The following is a 17,301-nucleotide window of genomic DNA, read 5'->3' as shown; positions in this document are numbered from 1 at the left end:
CAGTGCTTTACAAGTATTAACCTCATCATTTATCTCTTGCACTTCCGCACACCGAAATATCTTTGTAAACCTGGCCCTGCACCCCATTAAAGCTGGTAATTTACCACTGTGACAATAACTAGCTTCAGCGCTTCGGACACACAAACTACTACCAAGTGCTGCTTAAAAGCAAATGAAAAAGAATGAGGAGCTGTGTCCCTACAAGTGTACCTTGTGTCACAAATCACAGCCATAGGGGAGCTGCTGATAATTTAGAGGGAGCTGTTTCTGTCAGTTCTCTACCACGGACTGTACGCCACTGAGAGGGAAGGTTAGCCCACAGGAGAAGCTTGCTTGAAGCTATCACAATGATGAAGTGAAATTTAAAATTACATTAGATGTTTGCTTAAGAAACAGCAGATGAGGCCCTGCGGATTCTCAAATCCTCCTTGCTACGCTGTAAAATGAAACCATAACCATTTGTTATTCTTCCACTGGCGTCTAGGAAGCCGAAGCAGAAAGGGATGACCTTTTAATGATGCTTTCCGGCTTTTTAAGGGTTTGAATGTGTTACTGTTTTTGATCCCATCCAAGGTTCTGGTCATACAACTGCATGAAACTGCCTTTTCTTCGCTTGAAAGATTGAAGTATTTTTGGTATTACTTCAGTGAGATCTTAAAGGTGTTTCAGTCCTCCTTCACAGATTTTGCATGAAAACATGAAGTCGTTTGAAGTAATATGGTGAGACCTTAAATTAAAGTCACTCATAGAGGCAAGGGAATTAGCCAATGAATTTGGAAACAGGACCTCCGATGGCTCTGAAACACTTAGCTGATGTGCTGAGTAAGTGGGCCTTCCTTCTTTGAAGGAATATCACTGTTGACATAGCTTACCTTGTAAAATATAAATTAGGGCTCTAAAGGATTTAAATGGTTTAAGTACAGGTTTGCAATTCCCCCAATGATTGCAGTATAATTTTTCCCATCGCCAGACTAATTTTAATTAGACTTGGAAATGGAGACTTCTCACTAAAATAGGATCCCATGAAGGGCTTTTGTTTTCTCAGTGTTGTGACTAAAAATGGCACATTTTGCTCTAAGGTGATGTATGGCCAGTCAGCGTTTTCTGGGTTGTGAACTTTTGACACCAATGAGAATAATTCCTGCCAAACAAAAATCTTTTGCTGTTCAGATTCCTTCCATGACTGTATTCATGCAAATGTTCCTCATAGTCCAACATGAAGTAGTGTATTATAAACCATTATAACACAGTCATCCTTTTCTCTCCTTTCAGATCATTAGCATAGGTCCAACAGTATTGAGGACCAATTTCCATGATAAAGAAAGTCCTCTCCCATTTAATCACTTACCACCAAATGAACCATTTAATGCCACATTCAGACCTATTGTTTGAGGATTTCCCAAGGCTCCCCTTGATCCACTTACACTCCCTTATCTGCCTTTTGTCTCTTGTTAACCTGCTTGCTTTTTGTAAGGGGAGGGGAGAGGGGGAAGGAAAAATAAAATCAATTGCAAGAGGCCTGCAGCTGTTTAATTAAACTTTTTCCCCTCTTCAAAAGTTGCTTGAGATTTCTTGGAACTTCTTCTTAGCAGCGTCTAATCACTATAATTTAACAACTTCTGTAATGACCTACCTCGCATGGAAATGGCTTGATTGCTGCTGCTTTGTCCGATCTAGTTCAGCTTTAAATGACAGCTGAATTTATTCTAGATGAATGGCTTGTGCAGTGGGAGCCATGTCGGGGTGGTCTAGATTTATTTGCAGCCTTAAAAGCTTCTAAAATGAGATCAAAACATAGCTCTAAGTTCACAGAAGAGTGGAATGCAAGGCTTCTGTGTTTATATACTGAGGACCAGCTCCTCTAACCTTTGCTTTGAGTAGAACGTTTGGGAGTATATGGGTAAGTAAACGCTATTCAACAGGAATAAAAAGTTGTGGAATATTCCCCAGAAGGTGTATAGAAACCACCAGCACTTTGAATAATGATTCCACGCTCTCTGACAGCTTCAGGGATATGGTAACAGTTTTGTTTAAGCCGGGAAATTGAGCATTTGACTTCAGCTGTATTGAACTTAGTTCTGGCCGTGCCTAAATAGAGCTGTCTGTGTTCAGAGAGCCACAGCTGCCATGGGTTTGTGCAGCACTCACCAGTGGTTCCAGTTGGGTTATGTCTCTTCTTGGAACTGAAACTTTCCTGGGCAACCTGCATCCATGCAAGTAACTGTGCTGGCCTGGAAACCAGGGTGTGCACAGGCCATTAAACGTTGCTCCTTGGACTGTGATATCTCTTGACTCATCTGTGACCAAAACTATGGCAGAAAAAGCTGGTGATATTGTCCACCCCACTAACAGGAGTGGTGTGCCACTGGGGGTGCAGTCAGACATCATACTGGTTAAAGCTGGACCGGGTGATGGGTTTCTAACCTGTGCTTCTTCCAGTGATACCGAAAGAACAGGAAATGCCTTTGTGAACGCACAAGTGAGCAAGAATGTTGTTTCCCCCACCATGTATTAATTGTGTGTAAGGTAGGAAGGTACAGCAGACAATAGACATTCACAAAAGAAAAAGCTGAAAGAAAACAGTCGTTCCCTTAAGCTCCCGTTGCAGCATTATTTCCTGCAGTCACAGAATCACACGGGGTTGGAAGGCACCTCTGGAGATCATCTAGTCCAACCCCCCTGCCAGAGCAGGTCCACCCAGAGCAGGTTGCGCAGGAACATGTCCAGGAGGGGTATGAATGTCTCCAGAGATGGAGACTCCCCCACCTCCCTGGGCAGCCTCTTCCAGGGCTCTGCCACCCTCAAAGTGAAGAAGTTCCTCCTCATGTTTAGATGAAACTTCCTACATTCAAGTTTGTGCCCGTTACCTCTTGTCCTATCCCACTGAAAAAAGACTGGCCCCATCCTCTTGACACCCACCCTTTAAATATTTATAGGTGTTGATCACATCCCCCCTCAGTCTTCTCCAGACTAAAACACCTAAGTCCCTCAGCTTCTCCTTGTAAGAGAGATGCTCCAGGCCCCTCATCGTCTTTGTAGCCCTCTGCTGTACCCTCCCCAGCAGTTCCCTGTCCTTCTGGAACTGGGGAGCCCAGAACTGGTCCCAGTGCTCCAGATGGGGCCTCCCCAGGGCAGAGCAGAGGGGCAGGATAACCTCTCTTAACATGCTGGTCGCACTCTTCTTGATGCACCCCAGTCCGTTTTTATTTATTTTGTAGTCTTTTGTTTTTAATGTTTAAAGCAATAAAGTTTCCTTTAAACATAATGTGGAATTAGATAACATTAAAAACACATCTGAAGATGCAGAAAAACAACAGTCCATGCTTATAAACTAATACATAAAATAATATTTATTTAAAAACTGTGCTCCCTAGGACAGCCTCATTTCCTAAGGGTCTCAAGGGGAGAGCAATCATACAGTATAATCTTGTTAATTTAATATACGTCAGTGCAATGCAAACAATAAATACAGAACATTCAGACTAGAAATTGCAGTAACTATATTAGGCAATCACAATTTCAGTTCATTATGCACTGACAAGCTTCTTGAGATAAAGATATACTATTTTCTTTAACTCAAACAATATGTCACATTTTTAGTAATAATAATATTTAACAATCACGTAGCATGATTCATCTTCAAAGTACTTTAAAAATAATAGTGGTTTAATCCCAAAGACGTGCGTAGGTAAATATTATTAACCTATTGCACAGATGGAAAGATTTATACGGGTTAAATAGCTTGCCTGGGACTACAAGGATCGTCGGAGTCAGTGGTGAGAGGAGGATTCATGCTGCCCGGGCTTACATTTAGACCTTTTCTGACTGGTAAATTGCTGGAGGAATCTCTGGGGCCATTTAACCCCTTCCATGATTTGTCCCCAAACTCTCTACGTTTCTGAAGCTGTCCCCATTCTCACTGCTGTTGGGGTGGTTTTTTTCAGCTGAGCAGGCCTATATATCTCCCTTTTTATGCAAACGTAAGTCTTCCTGGAAGGCCAATTATTTCTTGACTTTGCATTAAAGTAGCTGTTTAGATAAGAGGAGAGATAATTCCCCTGATTAGTATCTTTGGATTTATTTTTCTTATAACCTTGTAAGAAAATCTAGCCAGTTCTCTCTCTCTCTCTCTCCCCCTTTCACCCCTGCATGTCTTGAGATACAAATTCAGGATTAACATTTCTCTTCATCTTTCCTTTATCAAATGTTTATTCAAGCAAAGGAAACAAAGAGGCATGGTTGTAAGCTCTAGGACACCTACTGAACCTTAGACCTACTCCTGCAGACTTGCAGAAATGATTATGTGGGAGATTATTCTTTATTTGGAGCTCACTCGGAGTGAATTTTACTTTCTTAATAGCCACACATCCAGTTTTTCAGGCACTGCCTAGAATAAGAACGTAGTAAAAGTAGCTGCCCCTTGGTATTCCCAGGAATCCTTTTGACAAAAGGATTAGTCCAAAGACTATAATGGATTTACATGGTAAGAAGGGTGATTGCTTAAGGACCAAAGTTTTTAAAATTCAAGCAGAGCTGATGCCCGTCTTGCAGTTTTGAAATCAGTACGGAAAAAGGAAGGCTACATTTTAGACCAGCTACAATACATTCCAGGATTGCTTATCTGTATTCACTATGGAGATATTGAGTAAGCAGTGAATGAGGAGTATGAAAATGACATTTTAGGTCGGGAAGTGCTATTTAAAATGCCTCAGAAGCACATTTTACATCTTTTTTTCTGTTTTGTACTTGAAGTCAAGTCATGTCCCATCAAGATTTCTTGACACAGGAGAGCCCAGTTTTCAGAGTTGATCAACACCCCAGTTTCTCAAAAATCTCAAAGGGAGCTGACTTGTCCTGGGTTTCAGTGTAGGAGACCCAGTCCATGAGATGCTCAGTCGTGTAATTAAACCTGGGTTGTACATGAGATTGTCATCTTGTGCCACTGAACTTTAATAAATATAGTAAATATTTCACAGAATCATAGAATGATTAGAGTTGGAAGAGACCTTAAAGATCATCCAGTTCCAACCCCCTGCCCTGTGCAGGGACACCTCCCACCAGACCGGGTTGAGCAAAGCCCCATCCAGCCTGGTCTTGAACCCCTCCAGGGATGGGGCATCCACAGCTTCTCTGGGCAACCTGGGCCAGGGTCTCACCACCCTCACAGGAAAGAATTTCTTCCTAATATCTAACCTAAATCTCCCCTCTTTCAATTTAAAACTGTTACCCCCACTGTCCTGTCACTACACTTGCTGACAAAGAGTGCCTCTCCAGCTCTCCTGTAGCCTCCTTTCAGATACTGGAAAGCTGGTGCAAGGTCCCCCTGGAGCCTTCTCTTCTCCAGGCTGACCAATCCCAGCTCTCTCAACATGTCTTCATAGGAGAGGGGCTCCAACCCTCTGATCATTTTAGTGGCCCTCTGCTGGACCCGTTCCAACAGGTCCATGTCCTTCCTGTGCTGAAGACTCCAAAGCTGGACACATACTCCAGGTGGGAGAGCAGAGCAGAGGGATAGAATCACCATTTCCTTCACTCAAAAGCATTAACTGTACAGGCACTCACAAAAAAACCTGTTTTGATGGCACTCTTCTTGTTCTAGTAATTCTTGAAGCGCTAAGAGAGTTGCCTGCATCAAAAATGTGAAATGAGAATGGTGATTTAGGTTGATGGCTACAGAGCACTGAAAGGCTGCTCCCAATGCACTATCCAGCGAGGCTTTTTCATCTATTCATCCTTGCGCTGGCATTGAGAGCTGCTGGGGACAATTATAGAAATATTACCACTCGCCTGTAGATTTGAACATTTATAGATGGGTTAAAAGACGGCAGAATTAGAGGACTATGAAATACTGAATTTAGGAGTGGTCGTTAGCAGGTAATAGGGTAGAGGAACATTGTGTCTGGCATATGATAGAAAGATGGTACATAAGATAAAGTTGCTGAAATACAGCTGAGGAATAAGGCCATGATTTACAGCAGTATCTATACTATTATTTGAAGTGTTCCCTTCAAAATAAGTTATTTATCTTCCAGAAGTGTGGGAATATGGCAATGCAGATGTCAGAGCTGATGGTTGCCTGCGGTTACAAGTGCACAGCTTTCATGAACTCTTCAGTGCCTGTGACCAAGTACAGCATCTGGGCTTTCCCATTTATGCTGCTTTGCTTTCCTCGTGTTCCTTTATTCCTTTTCTGTTTTCTCCTTATTCCTTTTCTGTTTTCTCCTAGCTGTCTTGTTTTGGGGCTCCTCAACCCACAGAGAATTCCCTTCTGCCTACTCAGATTATTATGGCTAATATTGTTTATCTCTGGCTTCTTGTTAACTCCTTCAACTGTCTTTCCATTACTTACTTTTCAAGCCCTAAAGCATTGTTCAGACTCTTGTCCTTGACCTGCAAGCCTTCCAGTCTGCCAGCAATGCCAACTGCAGTGCCACCTTCCCCTACAGATCCTTCTGATGGCTTAGGGTATTTGCCCAGGTTAGCCCTGTTTACTAACCCACCTCCTTCACATCTTTGCTGAAAAAAAAATTTCAGCTTCCCCAAGAAGCTAGTTTATCCCCTTGTTGAAGTAAAATCTCATAAACACCAAGTTTCTGGCTAGGAAGTAATTTGTGTAGTCAAAAAGCATGAGTCAAGGCGGTTTGTGTCATTTTATAAAAGCATCTAATAATGTTTGGGTCTCTCCATCGTCTGTAGGAGCCTAGAGAACTGGCCAAGAGTGGAGGGCTAGTCTGAGTGGCTAACACTGATAAAATGATTTGTCTTTATTAATGTCACCATGGCCATTCCTTGGCTTTTTGATTAGTAATCCTAACTAACTAGGAGTTCTGCAGGACCTCAGCTTGGATTTTTTTCTTTTGTGACTTGCAGTAGCCCTTGAGAAAGTCCAGCCTGTGAACCTTCTCAGTGCTTTGCAATCAAGGGGAAACTGGTGCTCACTAAAGAGCATCCCATCAGCCCGAGGGGCTGAGTGACTGTGAGGGACTGTAACCATTATGTGCTTGACATACTGAGCGAGTATAGCCCAGTGTCACCAGTATGGCTGAGCCTCTTGTTACTGGGTATCACAGAATCATAGAATCATAGAATTGCCCAGGCCGGAAGGGACCTCCAAAGGTCATCTAGTCCGACCTCCCTGCAGTCAGCAGGGACACCCCCAACTAGACCAGGTTGCCCAGGGCCTCGTCGAGCCTCACCTTGAATATCTCCAGGGATGGGGCCTCAACCACCTCCCTGGGCAACCTGTTCCAGTGCTCCACCACCCTCACAGTGAAGAACCCTCTCCTCATCTCCAATCTAAATCTGTTCCCCTCCAGCTTGAAGCCATTGCCCCTCGTCCTGTCACTGCAGGCCTTTCTAAACAGGTTCTCCCCAGCCTTCCTGTAGGCTCCCTTCAGGTACTGGAAGGCTGCTATTAGGTCTCCCCGGAGCCTCCTCTTCTCCAGGCTGAACAACCCCAGCTCCCTCAGCCTGTCCTCGTAGCAGAGGTGCTCCATCCCCCTGATCATCCTTGTGGCCCTCCTCTGGACCCTCTCCATCAGGTCCATGTCCTTCTTGTATTGAGGGCTCCAGACCTGCACACAATACTCCAGGTGAGGTCTCACCAGAGCAGAGTAAAGTGGCAGAATCACCTCTCTGGACCTGCTGGCAATGCATCTTTTGATGCAGCCCAGGATGGGATTGGCCTTCTGGGCTGCAGCTGCACACTGCCTGCTCATGTCCAGCTTCTCGTCCACCAGCACCCCCAAGTCCCTTTCCTCAGGGCTGCTTTCTAATACCTCACCCCCTAGTTTGTATTGGTGGTGAGGATTGTTCTGGCCCAGGTGCAGAACCTTGCACTTGTTCTTGTTGAACCTCATGAGGTTCACCTGGGCCCACCTCTCCAGCCTGTCCAGGTCCTTTTGGATGACATCCCATCCCTCTGGTGTATCTGGTAGTTCTGTGTTCTCTCTCAGTGAGGCAGTATCTGAGCGCTTCACGTGAATGTGTTTATTTTCTTACTCACTGGCTGAGACAGGACGGTGCTGGCAGTAGGACTGGTGCTGGTGTAGGCTCCTCCACACGTAATGAGCAGGTCTGATTCCCTCCAGCAGCGAGCAGTTTTATGAATACCCACCGTGGATCTAAGTCACGTCTGAATTACACCAGCCCAAGTCTGCTGAAGTTAACAGATTTATTCTAGACTAACGTTGAAGTGTAGCACAGATCAGATTCTCTCTCATGCAGAATTCATTATACCATCAAGTTCTCCTCTGGTCAGATCCAGTAATAACTATGCAAGTTACTATAAAATATGATGCAGTAATGTGAAATAGCTCCACAGTGAAAATTGCTACAGTAACATACAATTAGTCTGTGCATTGACACTGAATAGCAAAAGGATGTTGAAACAAAATCCAAACTCTGCAGGAACGGCGACATTTAACATCTCTGAGAAATACCTTGCAGCAGCGCTTGTCAGATTCCTTTTCAGCTATAGTTTCCCCTGTGCGTACACGCTGTACTGGATTTTTATAAGAAACACTGTTGCTCAAGGGCCTACCTTTAAAAATGTCTTTCAGTGGATGCTAAAAATAATTCTGTCATTGTCGTTAGAGTCTTGGAGGGCTGGATCAAAACTCGATTAAAATATTTTAGCGCCGTAGAGATAATTTCCTACGTTCTAAAATTGCTGATACACATAGCAGCCCTCATTATTGAAACTTTTTGAACCTTGATACGTTCTCAAACACTTTGTCTTAGTTTAGGTGGAAATCTAAATTTTCTTCTCAATTATTCCTGCGCAAGCGGGTACCTCCCACAGAGGCAGGAGTGGGATTTTGAGATTCTGACAGCAGCTTCAATGCTACCATGTAGGTGCCTCAGGGCCACCACCGGCTGGTGGAAGAAAATGTGAAAGAAAAGATCAGGAGGGAAGACATGACATCTCGAGGTTTCTGCAGACTCTATTCTGTCTTGGGCTGCCTTGGTAGAATAATTAACCAAATTCCAGTTACATACACTTAGGTAGACCCAGTAAAATCAATAAATTGCCTTTACATTGGTGGCCTCAGATGTTTTATTGGTGATATGTTCAAACAAGGCAGTTTAGCTCTTACTGTCCGGGTTACGTCGGGTGGTTCGTGAAGTTAAGCTTACAAACTGGGGATGCTTGATGTGAAACTGTGAACAGAGTGTTACTTTCTACCTCAACACTGTTGCAAGTATTCCAAAATAGTGGTTTATTGCAATTCTGTGAAAGCATTTCCAATTCCAAGAGAAAACAAGCATATGGAACAGTGTATAATGCAATACATTTTCATTTTCTTGACTATATATTGAATACTTCTGTTTTCTACACCAAGTACATCTGACTTTGAAACTGGTGAAAAATAGAATATTTCCACTTGTGCTAGTGATCCAAACTCATGGCACCTCTGTGTACTCATTTTGTAAAAGTTCTTGCATTTTCTTAGTCTAGGAGCCTTCACAGAAAGAGCTGGTAATTACACTTGTCACCCTCTCACTTGGCTACAGCTGCAAAGATATAATACAGTAGCAGACTCATGTTTAAAATGGCATTGACTCAACTGTAACTCCCAAAGGTCACCATCATTAAAATCTAGGGCATGAGTTTTACACATGTCACTAAGATCACGCAGATGAAGAAAATAATCTACAGGGAAAGAGATTTCAGGAGCCTGTAATTCTCCCCGCTCTCAAAGCGCTGGTTACATAATGCTTAAGCTAGTGGGGGCTGCAGAAAATAGATATATGTGCAAAAGAAAGCCAAAAATATGCATGAGGTCAGTCAAGGCAAATAGCACTTTGTTATAAGGTCGAGGCTGCCCCTGGTCTTCAGTGCCTGGACTTTCTCATGTTTTCCTTCATCCCGTAGGATAATATTGAGCGTTATTATTCATACGATAAGGAGTTACAGATAAGAGGGAACGGGCAGATGTAGTCGCTGAGCCCCTCTCCGTCATTTTGGAAGTCACAGCAGTTGGGCAAAGTCCCTAGTGACTAGAAGAAGGGAAACATCACACCCATTTTTAAAAAGGAGGACCTTGAGAACTGTTGACAAGTCAGGTAGTTGTGTGTCCAGTAAGATCATGGAACAGATCCTTCTGGAAGCTATGTCGAGGCCTATGGGCGGCAGAGAGGTGATTAGAGACAGCCAGCATGGGTTCACAAATCATGCCTGACTAATCTGGTGACCTTCTATGATGGAGGAGAGATTTAGATTACATTTTAGGAAGAAATTCTTTCCTATGAGGCTGGTGAGACACTGGCCTAGGTTGACCAGAGAAGCATCCTCCAGGATGGGCATTTCTGGAGGTGTTCCAGGGCAGGCTGAATGGAGCTTTGAGCAACCTGGTCTAGTGGGAAGTGTCCTTGCCCAGGGCAGGGGGGTTGAAACTTGATGAGCTTTAAGGTCCCTTCCAACATAAACCATAACATAAACATAAACATAAACATTAAGACATTGAAGTGCTGGAGCGTGTCCAGAGGAGAGCCACCAAGCTGGTGAGGGGCCTGGAGAACAAGTCCTATGAGGAGAGGCTGAGCGAACTGGGCATGTTTAGTTTGGAGAAGAGGAGGCTGAGGGGAGACCTCATTGCCCTCTACAACTACCTGAAAGGAGGTTGTAGAGAGGCAGGTGTTGGCCTCTTCTCCCAAAGGACGAACGACAAGACCAGAGGAAATGGTCTGAAGTTGCAGCAGGGGAGATTTAGATTAGATATTAGAAAGAACTACTTTACTGAGAGAGTGGTCAGGCACTGGAACAGCCTGCCCAGGGAGGTGGTGGAGGCACCATCCCTGGAGGTATTTAAGAAACGTGTAGACATGGCTCTTCAGGGCATGCTCTAGTGCCCAAGGTTATTGGTTTATGGTGAGGTGATGAGTGTGGGGTTTAGTTGGTGCGGTGTTTTTGGTGGGCGTTTGGTGTGGTGTGTTTTGGATTTGTTTGGTTGTTTGTTTTTTTTTTTTGTTTGTTTGTTTGTTTGTTTTGTTTTGTTTTTTTTGTGGTTGGACTCGATGATCTCAGAGGTCCCTTCCAACCACTAAGATTCTGTGATTCTGTGATTCTGTGATTCTATGGAGTGTCTGTGTTGGTGGGTAAGAGCAACTGATGTTGCGTATCTTGATTTCTGGAAGTCCTTTGACATGGTCCCACCCAACATCCTTGTTGCTAAATTGGAGAGATGTGGGTTTGATGGGTGTGCTGACCTCAGCTGTCCATTGGGTACCCACGGAGCTGCTCCATCACTCCCCCTCCTCAACGGGACGAGAGGAGAAAATGCGGTTTGATGGGTGTGCTGACCTCAGCTGTCCATCAGGTACCCACGGGCTGCTCTATCACTCCCCTCCTCAATGGGACGAGAGGAGAAAATGCGATGAAAAGCTTGTGGGTTGAGATAAGGACAGGGATGTCACTCAGCAAGTGCCACCACAGGCAAAACAGACACAGCTTGGAGAAATGAATTTAATTCATTGCCAATTAAACAGAGTAGGTTAAAGAGAAATAAGAAAAAAATCTAAAACTGCCTTCTATGATTCTATGATAACACTGAAAAAAAAATTGCTTGAGTGTGTGTTTATCCAGGCAATGCCATTAGCTCCACACCAGGTAAATGGATGCACTTGCCTAACTACATGTGGGATTCAGCAGACTTTGGCATTTCAGAGTTAGAGTTGTTGGTTTCCTTGGCATATATTGATTCCTGTGCTATGTATTGTCTATCAGATCTCTTGTCATTTCATATATGTTTTATGCAATATCCAGATAAGCTTTTGTAGTGTCTTTCCCCGCCCTGCCATTCCCCCAAATCCTTCAATATGCTGCCAACACCTCTGACACTGCCTGTTTTGTGTCAGGTTACAAGCTGAGGACCCACTGAGTCAGCTGCATTAAATCCACATTGGACTATTTGTATTTCCTTGTATTTTCCTTGTTTTTCATGGGATTTTTTGATTGTGTGCGCACCTGGGCTATAACTGAATGAGCAGTTGTAATATTTTCGCATTTTAGTGGATTAATAGAAGTTATTACATGGGAAAGTATGTACTGTGACTGTCTGTGCAAAGAATAGAGAGCCAGAAATTCAGAAGTATTTTGTCATTGATTACAAAATGGCAAGGGTGGCACAGAATGAGGGTATGAAGAGGAGGGGGATGGAAAAGGAGAGTTGTAATTGATATAATAGCCTGTAAATGATGAAGCACATAATAGTCAGGAAATTTTCTTTTGAGATCCATCTCTCAGCTTTACCTCACGATAACCAGGTCAGAAAAAAGTCCCAGACTGGAGGGAAGATAAAATCTTGTATGAGAAGAGGGAGACTGCTAAGAAGAACCTGATAGAAATTTTGCCATTGATTTAATTATGATCAGGTTTGGGCGTAATATGCTACCATGGCAATTGTCTCTTAATTACCGAGTTCTCACAGGGATAGTACAAATGAAAAACAAACAAAAAATCAGCAGAAATGTTTGATCTTTTCTACCACAACTGCAACTGACTGGGTTTGATGTAGAAATGATTGGGAGATATTCTACAACCCATAGCATATGAGTTTCATTTAGATGATCCTCCTGGTCCTGGCAGCTAAACAGGAGACTCAGTAAGGGGAAAAGGAGGAGACAGATAAGAAGAGTATGCCTAAGAATGTAATCATTTACAATTTAATGAACTAGATTCTGATCTAACTAATACTTTGGCTTCAGTGGAATTTATTTTGGATTTACATTGGTGTAAACAGGATCATATCTGATCCAGATCTGAAGCACTGGACCTTATCTAGCCACGAGAAATGTATCTGGCATTTCCTGTAATGTGTGGTGTATTATGTCGCTGTAGTATTTGCTAAATCACATCACTTGAAACTTACTCAGCCTCTTTTGGAGGGGCAGTTAATAGGGAAAAGGGTTTTTTTTTTAAAGTTATGTTTGATGTCTTTCTTTCAAGGGTAACTTCCAACCTTCATCAGATTCCTTCTCCATCAGATAGCGGTTTCATTCTAATTTAAATCATTAGATTCGGGGGAGGATAAGGTAATCCATCCTGAAGAAAAAAAATAATCAATGCAAGGAGGTGTAATTAGTAGTACTTTCCTGTGGTAAGTCAATGGTGTAGAAAGAACTGAAAAACCACTGCAGACTACATTTGTTCTTCCTAATGTATTGTGACTCCCTCACAGCTTTTATAATGAAGTTGTTTGGATCTCCTCTAGGAATGATACATCTTTTTTTCTGGTTAAACATACTGACAGGCTCTAATATGCCATGAATAATTTTATCTATCAAGAAAGATACAGACACACAGACTCATGTGGGCAGCAGGAGTTTTAATTTTCGTATTTGTTGAAAACCAAAATAAGCCTTTGATGAAGTGCTTACTTCACACTTCATGTTTTTACTGAGTTTATTACATGTATTTATAGGTGTAAAGCCTTGGGGATATTCCATCTAAATCTGAACTTGCTTCCAGTCCCTGGGAAGTGAGGTACAGAGATTTGTGTGCTATATATGTTGTCGATTGCTCCTTTGCATTCATTTGGATTTGCCAAGAGAGTACTATTTTCTTGACAACTTAGTAACATAAATTAGGCAAAGGAAATAGAAGTAGCCAAAAGATGAGAATATGACTACTCCATGTGTTTCAGTTGCTCCACCAGAACAGTTATTTGTTTCATAAACTTGAGTTAGTGGGAGAAAGCGTAGCATAAATCAGCAGCTGAAATGAAAAAAAATAAATCACCCCAAGCCCCACAATTCTTTTTGGAGTGCTCCTAAGCTGCATCTTTGCTGGATGTTGAAGTAGAAGCAAGATGTTTGACCAATAGTATCTTAACATGATTTTGCACAGATTTTGTCTGATGATTTCACGTATTTGTATGAGTTCAGAACACTCAGCTCTGGATGCTTGGCAGTTTCGGAGTACTGGAGTCCCCTTTCCAGTCTTCTCTGAACTTATCCATCTTTGGGTACTGACTCTATAAATTGTATTAGAGCAGTATCTGGGTAGGTCTTCAGAAATGATAGAGGAAAGGAAAATAATAACAACATGGTATGCATGTCTATAGAGTAGCCTTCACAGCTACAAGATAAAAAAAAAATATGTAAGTGCCCTGCCCCCGAGATTTTGCCATGTAAAGAGGCACAGTTTTCCTTCCTGTTGCTGCTCAAGTGTCCCTGTGGCTCAAGCTGTGTTTTGCTGGAGCTGTGAGGAATCACATTGGTGTAATCAGGACAAGAGGAAATGGGCACAAACTTGTTCATAAAAAGTTACATCTAAACATGAGGAGGAACTTCTTCACTTTGAGGGTGGCAGAGCCCTGGAAGAGGCTGCCCAGAGAGGTGGTGGAGTCTCCTTCTCTGGAGACATTCAAACCCCACCTGGACACGTTCCTGTGCAACCTGCTCTGGGTGGACCTGCTCTGGCAGGGGGTTGGACTAGATGATCTCCAGAGGTCCCCTCCAACCCCGCATCATTCTGTGATTCTGTGATAACTCTGACCCTGGCTCAGGACTAAAACCCAGTTGCTTCTGGTACTGAGATCTGAGCAGTAGGTACTCTCCTGGTATCATACCCCATCATCAGAAACTTCTGTGCCAGCTGCTGCAGTCCTCACCCCTTCGGTGACAATCTCTTTTGCCCAGATGAGAACATTTGCCATCAGGCAGCCGGCGTGGGCTGTAGATTTGCATGTCTTAGAGCACTGTGTGTCTCTGTGTCAGACACAGCATATGAAAGCTTTTGAAAGGCTGTTCAGATCACTACTGAGCTGGAGGCTTTGCTAATTTTCCTACAGAAAACCACTCTGTTCTCTTCGTTTTGCCAGATGCTGAGGTTCTGGAAAGCCTTCCACAGCTCCTACAGCTAAGTTGCCTTCGTGTGCAGATAAGCTTTTGGAGCCATAACGCTCTTCCACATCAACCAGAGCTTTTCTATTGCTTCTCTACCTGTTTGTTTGTCATGCTTTGTAGGTAGAAACCCTTTTGGAGACAGCAGAATGTTTATCAGTAGATCCAAGTCAACTACGAGATATAAATACCATTGATACTTGTTCATGGATCCTTGCTTGATTTGCTAGAGATAGTGGTCTCTGATGAAGGATGCCTGTAGTGACAGCCAGACACAGCTTCTGGAGAGGATGAATCACAGTTTCTTGATTTATTTGGATACAGGTGTTATTAATCTGCCAGCCTTTGATTCTAAATGGCTGATTATCAGACATCGGTGGGGTGATAGAAACTTTTAATTACTGCAAATTCTCAGAATGTGTTGATTCCCACTGGACTGTAGAGGGAAGTTCAGAGTTACTACAAACTTTGGTGACTGTAGTATCTATATAGAGAATACATCCCCTGCCAGTGTTTCATTCACAATTTTGACACCTTTCATCATTATCCTAAGTCTTAGAAATCGAAAGAAAGAGTCTTTTTGCACTGAAGGATGCTCAAATGAAGGACACATCAGCTAATTGTCACTTCACGGAGCTTTTATACTGATTCCTAAAAAAATGGAGCTTCCTCCAAGACAGAAAGATGATTGTCACCACTTCCTTTTTCTCCCCATAAAATATTGAACTCGTAAAGATGGAGGCAGCATTTTACCTAAAGAAGACTGTACGCTGTCTGCATATGTAGTGACTAAAGAAAAGCAATAATATTGGAAGATTTATTAAAGAATGCTTCAGAATTCATCTAACAATCTTTATTTATCCTCCTCATGCAATCACATATATTTTCAACTGTGTTTCCTAAGAAAATAAGGCCTAACTAATGGTGTCACTTGTCTGCCTGACACCCTGCATGTGATTTTCAACTGTGTTTCCTAAGAAAATAAGGGTGTCACTTGTCTGCCTGACACCCTGCGTGTATTTTTTAAAGCTGTTGGCCAGTTTTGACTCCTTAATGGAAGATCAGATGTCCCAAAAATACCAAATTCCTACAAGTTTTGGAGAAATTGGAAACTGCGTTAGAAAAGCATGGTCTAAAAGTGCTTTTGTGGAAGAAAAGACAAGGAGAATTGTGCTGATGCCAGTTCTTTTTGTCAGCATCCTGCAGGCCAGCCAAAACATGTTGGACTAGATGATCTTAAAGGTCACTTCCAACCTAGACAATTCTATGATTCTATGTTTGCTACCAACCAGCCAGTCCGAAAGCCACACCTGATGAAAAAAATACCTCCAGAAAGTTGGGTTCCAGCCATAATCTTTTCACGGATTCACAGATTCATGGATTTGACAGAGTTGGAAGGGACCTTTAGACATCATCTGGTCCAACTCCCCTGCTAAAGCAGGGTTGCCCAGAGCACATCACTCAGGACAGCATCCAGGCAGGTCTTGAAAATCTCCAGAGAAGGGCACTCCACAACCTCTCTTGGCAGCCTGTTCCAGGGCTCTGTCACCCTTACAGTAAAGAAGTGCTTCCTCATATTTGAGTGGAACTTCCTCTGTTTCTGTGCTTTCTCTCCTCCATCCATATGAAGGACTTGACCTTTGTAGGAAGCTGTCTCTTAGGCAGCCTTCCCATCCTGCCACAGCAGCACTGTGCTGTATTTGGATTCAGCAGCTACAGAGGCACTATGCAACTGCTGGTCCACATTGCTCATCGTGCCTCACACATGGGAATAAAAGCTTATTCCAGGGGCATCCTTGGTCTCAGCAAATATATCTGTCCAAAAGATAATGATCCTGAATGCAGGCAATGTATGTCCCTCTCTTGGCAGCCTGTTCCAGGGCTCTGTCACCCTTACAGTAAAGAAGTGCTTCCTCATATTTGAGTGGAACTTCCTCTGTTTCTGTGCTTTCTCTCCTCCATCCATATGAAGGACTTGACCTTTGTAGGAAGCTGTCTCTTAGGCAGCCTTCCCATCCTGCCACAGCAGCACTGTGTTGTATTTGGATTCAGCAGCTACAGAGGCACTATGCAACTGCTGGTCCACATTGCTCATCGTGCCTCACACATGGGAATAAAAGCTTATTCCAGGGGCATCCTTGGTCTCAGCAAATATATCTGTCCAAAAGATAATGATCCTGAATGCAGGCAATGTATGTCCACCAATAGTGGAACCAAAATGGACAACAGATCTCGAGGAATTACAGAATCATAGAATGACATGGGGTTGGAAGGGACCTCTGGAGATCATTGAGTCGAACCCCCTGCCAAAGCAGGGCCACCCAGAGCAGGTTGCACAGGAATGTGTTCAGGCAGGGTTTGAATGTCTCCAGAGATGGAGATGCCACCACCTCTCTGGGCAGCCTCTTCCAGGGCTCTGCCACCCTCAAAGTGAAGAAGTTCCTCCTCATGTTT

General features: G+C 43.2%; 1 protein-coding gene across 1 annotated transcript in view; it reads left to right on the top strand.

Annotated features, from left to right (window-relative positions):
- Positions 1-17,301, top strand: part of TENM4 (teneurin transmembrane protein 4) — an 826,730-nt gene that overhangs the window by 527,296 nt on the left and 282,133 nt on the right. The gene's annotated exons all lie outside the window — the stretch shown is intronic.

This window comes from Calidris pugnax, unplaced genomic scaffold (genome assembly GCF_001431845.1).
Source record: "Calidris pugnax isolate Ruff unplaced genomic scaffold, ASM143184v1 scaffold99, whole genome shotgun sequence".
Classification (NCBI taxonomy): Eukaryota; Metazoa; Chordata; class Aves; order Charadriiformes; family Scolopacidae; genus Calidris; species Calidris pugnax.
Note: the sequence above shows the minus strand (reverse complement) of the source record. Positions and strands in the feature narration are given on the sequence as shown.